This window comes from Leptinotarsa decemlineata, unplaced genomic scaffold (assembly GCF_025532065.1).
Source record: "Leptinotarsa decemlineata unplaced genomic scaffold, Ldec_3_MD MMD2_tig00026328_RagTag_RagTag, whole genome shotgun sequence".
Taxonomy (NCBI): domain Eukaryota; kingdom Metazoa; phylum Arthropoda; class Insecta; order Coleoptera; family Chrysomelidae; genus Leptinotarsa; species Leptinotarsa decemlineata.
In genome coordinates this window covers 8,185,290-8,193,727 of record NW_027412688.1, presented here as the reverse complement: position 1 = coordinate 8,193,727, position 8,438 = coordinate 8,185,290, and positions in this window count along the sequence as shown.

The window sequence follows — 8,438 nt, the reverse complement described above, 5'->3', positions numbered from 1 at the left end:
TTCATGAACCATGGTACGAATCCATGCGAAATTTCTTTGTAGTGATTTTTGGGGCCAAATATAGCATATTCATTTATTGATTGGAGAATTCAAGATGGCGGATGAGTTTGCCGATTCGATTACATTAAGGACCAATTATTAAAAATATTCCTAATCGAATTCATCACTCAAGATTAAGGAATCTGTAGAGCCTATTCTTTCTGAATTATGTAGTTACTATTCAGGACTTGAAGAAGTAAAAAAGTAATTATTAAGTATGTAGTGTTCAATCATACAAAAATAATTTTTTTGTATGTATGTACTAACTATAAATGTATGTGAGAGTTTTCGGAGTCGGAAGTTATGAATTATTTACACTGTAAGATAATAAGTTGTTTTGCTGCTTCCAGCTTTTATCCAAGTAAAAATTGATAATAAAATCACTGACAAGTCCAAATGCATTTTGACTATACCATTATATATGTTTTCCGACAGAAAACAACTACTTCTTCAGCTAATAACTCGACATATATTGACAAATGTTGATATTTGAATCTATACAAGTCTAGATGTCTAATCAACCCCGAAAAGTTGCTGCGTAGATTAAAAACAGTTATTCTAAATGAAACATGTCCTATTAGTCAGCAACTTCTTATATAATGTAAATTTGACTATCAAAAATACCTTACGACTGTTAACCTTTCGGAATCCAAGTCGCCTCAGACATAATTGCAAAGATTCTCACTTTGAAGAAACAACTTTGCAAGAGCTCTCTAGGACAAATAGTGGGACTTCGCCTGATTCGAACAAGGAACCAACTGCGAACCGTTTTGAAGTGTTCCTCATCAGTGCAGACCATGCTATCACGGTTGTATACACACAGGGACTCGTTATTCCTCCTAGATAGCTCTTGCACAGTACCATGGTTCATGAATAACAAAACTCGTTCTTCATCTTGTCTTTTTTCTTGTTGAAATTAAAGTATATTTTGTCACATCCGATCCCATGAATTTTTAAAATCTACTTGAAACATAGTTCATCATTGTCGAAATGATCTGGGTTACTTGAATATTACACAAATGCAAAATTATCATTTGTACAATTTTCTTAGGTGCCCAACATGGTTTTCATCGACTGTATTTTTTTGAGCAGTTTATATGAATATTTGTTATGTTGAGCAGTGTTTAAACGCTTTGATTGCGTGCCTGTCTTGAACTCGTCGTTTGCGCAGACCTGAGACTGCAACTCCTGGGTCTGCGTGTAGAAAATTCAAACCAAAAATCACCCGAAGTGGGATTACTGTATATAGTATACTGTGTCACTGACGTGTATTGAATAAATGGCTAAATAGATTATACTTGAATTTTTGGAACCCAGCTGTACGTAATTCGAGGGGAAGGTCATTCATCACAAGACATATTTGATAACTGAAACACCTGCGGAAAAATTCAGTTTTAAAATAAGGTGTAGTAAGTGTTCCCCTGAACCTGATATTGACGTTATGGACATCCGTTCGAAAAGATATTTTCCTATGAAGATAGGCAGGCTTTCTGGCAAGAATAATTTCTTGGAATAGGTTAGCGGCATGCAAGATTCTTCTGTTATTCATTATTAACCAATAGGCATCTTTGAGCTTATGAGAGATTCTCTGAGAACGTCTTATTCCATAAATAAGTCTCAAGCACGAGTTTTGTACTTTTTGAATTTTACGTTTATAATGCTCACTCAAATGTGGTCCATAGACAGTATTAGCATAGTTAAAATGTGATAAAACTAGTGCTTCACATAGTACTAATTTCAATTCCAGTGGAAGATACTGCCTAACTCCATATATCAATTTTGAAGAAGAATATGCACGTCGTATTGAGTTATTCAAGTTCTTTTCGAATCTGAGAGTGTGGTCAAGGATGACTCGCAAGATTTTTCGCTTCTTCCACCAACTCGATATTCACGCCATTGATTGATATATTTAGGTACTCTAAAATATCAGATCGTTTGGACTTTGGTCCAACTAATAGAACATTTGATTTTTGAGAGTAAACAGTGTTCTGTTGCAGCCCTATAAAAATTATCCAAGTCTTCATTAAGTATCATGCAAGAATCATTTACATCTAGAGGGGGGAAACTATAATAAATTTGGGTGTCATCCGCATAGAAGTGCACCTTGCAGTGATTCAAATTCTTGATAACATTGGAGGAGTAAAGAGCAAACAGGATCGTCCCAAGTATAGAGCCTTGTGGCACTCCGCGTTGAAGACATAGGGGAGATGAAAAAGTTCCATCGAATGTAACTCTTTGACTCCTTCCATTAAGATAATTGGCAAGCAAGGTGATAGCTGAAGTTGACAGGTCAACGTAATGTAAAATTGATTTCAGTAAATCATGGTTTATAGTGTTAAAGGCTCTGCTGAAGTCAAGAAGTACTAGAGCTGTACTATGTCCTCTATCTGAAGCTCTGACAGTGTCATCTACAACATGCAGCAATGCTGTAGTGCAACTGAATCCCTTCCGAAACCCATACGAAACCGATGGTAAAATGTTGAATTCTGAAATGTGCTCCTGGAGTTGTACTTCTATTGCTTTCTCTAGTATTTTAGATACAGAAGAAAGTACACTAATGGGTCGTACGTCTTTAAACTCTCTGGGAATATTTTTTAGTAACAATTTCACAACAGCACTGCCCCACATCTCAGGAAAAACATTTTCAATTAGGCAAAAGTTTATTATGTGAGTAATGTACTCAACAATATGCGGACAACATAGTTTTATAAGCATTATATTCAAATTATCACAACCAGTTGCATTTGTTTTAATATCACCTATTGTTTGAAAAACAAAAAATCATTCATTTCTTTGAAACAGGCTTTTGAGGTAGTTGAATAGGAGGTTCCATTATTGGAAAAATCATTGACCTCATCAACACTTTTCAGATAATCTGGAATATTTTTCTCCTTATCTAAAATTATTTTATTTCGTTTCAGGATACGCCACATTTTTTTCGAGTCATTTTGTTGAAACTGAAAAGTAAAAAATGCCTTCTTTTCCCTTTCTATTGCTTCATTTACATGATTTCGCATATCTTTGTAAAATCTAAAACTAGCCTTTGACTTTGTCTTTATATATTTCAGAAAAGCCTTATCTCTTGTTTTCATCATATCTCTTATAGTGTCCGTTAACCATGGTGCCCTTGGTTTGGTTACTCTTGCACTCACTATGGGAGCATGTTTATCAAATAGATTATTCAAACCGTTAACAAAAAATGACACCTTCTCATCAACACTTCTTTGGTCAAAAATACGAAATAAGGGAATTTGAAACAAATATCGCTAAAAATCATTTTTGTTAGAATATTTGAAGCTTCAATATTAACAAATTTTGAGATTTTCTTTATTCCTGGTACTCCTAACATACAAGCTACCATCGAATGGTCGAATATTCCTACAATATCAATAATATTTTCAGTTATAACCAGTTCGCTCTGAACAAACATCAAATCCAATAAGGTAGCACATGTCCCTGTTATTCTTGTGGGAGAGTCAATCATTTGATTTAAGCCAAAAGAGTTAACAATGGCGGAAAATTTTGTAACATTAGCAGACTGGCATTCCCATATGTTAATATTGTCTAATAAATATGTACATGTATTTAATAGCTAAATAATATGTACATGTATGTAATAGCTCAAAATAAAACATTGTTTGAACATTTGCTGCGAATTTATGTCCTTTAAAATGTTTCAAAATTTATTTCGTTGAATAAAATAATATTTCTCATAATTTTCTCAAGCTCATAATGCGAACCATTTTATTATGTTCTTATTTACAGGCATTTGAAAAAATTAAGAAATATATTGGCATATGCCTATATTTATCTAGCCCATTTCACAGATTACTAGGATTAATAATAGCCTAATATATATATATATATATATATATATATATATATATATATATATATATATATATATATATATATATATATATATATATATATATATATATATATTTTGGGAAAGAAAGTTTTTGGCTTTCTACTACTCCATCTGATACAAAAAAATGGATGAGAGAATCTTCCAAAGAAAGGAAGGATTAATCAATTCGAAAATAAGTAACTCTATACATGGATGTGTAGATCATGCAAAGAAGTAACTTTCAGACACAAACTGAAAGAAAGTCCTCCTGAAACAGCTACTTTCATATAAACATTGAATTACACGAAAGAAAAAAATTCTTTCGAAACAAATACTTCTATATGAACATTGAATTATACAGAAGATACTTTTCTCTATTCAGTTTGTATATCGAACATTTGTGGAGGAATAAGAATTAGATATCATTCACATGAGTTCTACTTTGAATGAATGGTAATAAATTGTACTCACATGGAACACTGTCACCCTAACTGGTATACACGTGTTTCGCCTTAAGACACTTGCCCTAAGGCTCTTCAGTACCAAATTGGATAACACTTTCTATAATGACTGAAAAAGAATTTGAAAATTTGTATATGGGAAAATTGATAGATGGTAACTAGGGGAACGAGATAGATTTTCAAATTTTTCATCAATAACGGAATTCTTCGTGAGCAACGAAAGAGACGCCACGCTAAATTTTTCTCTCCTTGAAATTTGAAATATATAGTATACAGGGTGTCCCTGGACTTACTCTTTTCCTCTCGGGAATGTATAGATGGGGTCAAAATATCACCAGTACTTCATATAACTTTTTTTCCTAAAAGTCTTCGTAACCAAGTTACGGGCCCTCGAAGTTACAAAATGAAAAATGTTTTTCTTTGATAAGTTTTCAAGTGAATATTCAAAATCATCCAAATTTTGGTAATTGACTAAACAAATGAATTCCGTCGATGAGCTTTCATGCAGGAGTCAGTTGTTTTGCTACAAAGTCAGGAACGGACTACCCCCGATGGTCCACACCCCAAAACTTTGAAATGACAGATATTTTTCAATATTTTTCAACAAAATAAGGTTACTTGGACAATTTCATGAATAAAAGTACTCGTGTGGAAAGTCGATCGGAGCAACGAGTCTTGATAAAAATGTAGTTCTACTCGACGACATCAAACCCGCTCGTCCACCATTATTTGAAATGAATAATTATCAAAGCAGAAATAATAATGATAACGTTAATTCAACAACATTTATAACAGGAATAATACAAAGTATGCTAAAATGAAGTCGTAAACAAAAAGTACAGTACCTATATGGAAGTTTAAGTCACAATTGTGATAGCAGATATTTTTTCAAAAGAAATATCAAGTTCTGTAGATTCGTGGTGTTTTTAAACTAACAAGCTACTCTACTATGAAATATCGAATTCATTCCATATTTTGTATGTACATAATACGTGTGGAATAATCACGTTTCGTGTTGATCAGTTATCTGAATCTCATGAAACTCAACATTCGAATGTTTCAAATTCTTCTTCACAGCTAAACTGTTGAGGAGTTTCACTGATAATTATAATTTTATGGGAGAAATTCTTTAACACGAATCTAAATTTAGCTGAAAAAACGCACATCGGAAAAAATATTTACTATACTAATAAAAAGCAAACGAATGAACTACAAAAACGGCTGCACATGATCAGGTGAAAAATATCCAGGGAATAATATTTCTTTCACAGATGTTGACAAAAAAACCTTTTAGAAAGTTTTGATAAAAAATGAGAAACTGGAATGCGATTTTGTTTTGTTGAGTGGTGCGTTGTCATATGACTATCATTGTATTGTCAATATTCTATAGGATATTTTGAATTTTTTTGATATGGCCGAACAGTTTACATTCAATGAATATGCAGATATGCATGTATTTTATGGACGAGCATTTTGTAATGCTGCAGAAGCTCGTCGTCTGTATTCCGAGCATTTTCCCAATCGAACGGTACCGTCAAGAGAAACATTCGAGCGTGTCGATCGCAGCTTGAGGGAGACAGGTATGTAATAATTGATAATTAATTTGAGCACGTTGTTTTATTTCGATATTATTGTAGGTACAGTTTTACCAAAACGAGGTGGTGAGGGCGCTCCTAGGACTGTACGTACCGTTGTATTGGAGGAAAATATTTTGGAAGCCGTCGCTGATGATCCTTCAATGAGCATCAGAAATCTATCAGAACAGTTCCATACATCCAAGTCCACTATTCATAGAATAATTAGGGAACAACTGCTCCACCCATTTCACATCCAGAAGGTACATGCCATGACACCTCAAGATTTTCCAGCACGACTGGAATATGCCAATTGGTTCATGGATAGGCAAAGAGAGGATATGACTTTTATTAATCGAGTTTTATTCACTGATGAAGCAGGTTTCAGTAGAGATGGAGTTATCAACTCTCATAATCTCCATATATGGGCCGAAGAAAATCCCCATGGGATATTGCAAACCAAACACCAACGGAAATTCAACGTGAATGTTTGGGCTGGTATCATAGGAAACCATCTTATAGGACCATTCGTTCTACAGGACCGATTGAATGGAGAACGTTATTTGGAGTTCATTCAGAACGATTTGAATGGACTTTTGGAACATGTTCCATTGCAAACCCGAAGAGATATGTGGTTTATGCATGATGGCGCTCCTCCTCATTTTAGTTTGATTGTGCGTGACCATCTGAACCATATTTTCCACAATAGATGGATTGGTAGAGGTGGGCCATATTCATGACCATCGCGGTCTCCGGATTTAAATCCATTGGATTTCTTTCTGTGGGAGCATCTAAAAAGCCTTGTTTACGCTACACCTATTCACACAAGAGATGCATTGTTGAATAGAATAACATTACATTGTGAAGCCATACGAAACGACCCTGGAATGCTATTTCAAGTACAGAGAGGGTGTCTTCGCAGACTAAGAAAATGTATAGAGAGAGAAGGTGGTCATATCGAGCAGTTTCTGTAGCGGATTTTTCATTTCTGTTTGCTCTTGAGGCTCTTGAGTTTCGTTAGTTAAACGTGTTTGCATTATAAAAATTCGTTATGAACATTTTACCTATCATTTCCATTTTCCTTAAAAACTAATATTTTTGAATAATGGTAGACATCTCAGGATAAATGTTGTTGAATTAACGTTATCATTATTATTTCTGCTTTGATTATTATTCATTTCAAATAATGGTGGACGAGCGGGTTTGATGTCGTCGAGTAAAACTACATTTTTATCAAGACTCGTTGCTCCGATCAGTAGTTGTCTAAGGCCGCTTGAGGACCTCCCCCCACCATTTGACCTTGTCCTTGAATGACGTCATATGACCTTCAGTTACGTGTCAGATGATATGACCTTGATCATGGGTGTCGACCTTGAGATTTGAGTCTGTTCCTCAATATGTGACCTTGAAGTTTGGTCTTGAAAGATACCTCATGATCTTGCATTATGCACGTTCAATATGACCATGCGGTTCGACCTTGAGATTTATTCTTGCTCAATACGTGACCTCGATGTTTGACCTTGTATGATGTCACATCATAGGTCCTCGAGGCATGGCCCTGGACTTGTGCTTTGACCTTCAGATATATCTGTCATCGATGCATAACCTTGAACCCCTCCCTCTTTTCGAGGATGATTTTCTATATAAGCTTAGTGTATCATATATTCTCACTCAGTTCAGACTACCTAACGTAATTGAATAGTTAGTGAGTATTTGTTGAGTTGTGTTGACGACAGCAGCTAGTATTTACCAATCCAAAAAGTGAACATCATCATCACAAAGGTGAACATAGTTTATATTTTTGAACCGTAATTTCACTATATTTATGAATATGGATAATTTGAAATTTGACATTGAAAAAATCAATTTTGCTATAATTCAACAAAGTGAAGCTTTAGAGCAAAAACCTATAACCGCCCTGGTTATTGATAGAGAATATAAAATAGAAAAAATGTCAATGTATTCCACACGATATGGTAAATCCATTCAAGTAGTTCTATTGGATGAGGAAAGTAATACTCCTTTTAAAGCATGGCTTCCAAAACGTGTCACAGAGCAATTCACAGAAGACTTCATTCGTGAAGTGAATTCATCCAAAGCCAAATTCACACTTACTTATATGGGTCAAAGTTCACAGGACTATCCTGGTGCTAAAACCCGATCATTGATGAAATTCAATGTTTTGGATTGAAAGTTTTGAGAGTATAACTACAATCTTTTTTTTTTTTTTGTAAATAGTGAAAATATGGTAGAATAATATAAAATATGTATCAACTTGCTCATTTCATAGACATAGTCGAATTTCACGTGAGTATTTTAATTTTTTCACAATATAATTACCAAACTAATGAATGCAATTGGTGTATTTTCAGAGCTCTCCATCCTATAAATATGTGGATGCAATATTCAGCGCAAGAGTGGCCAGAAGAAGTGGATTTGGATTCTGCCATAAGAAAAATGGCTTGGGAATTGGCTGATCTAAGTTTTGACGCTCTACATTCATCAAATTATGAT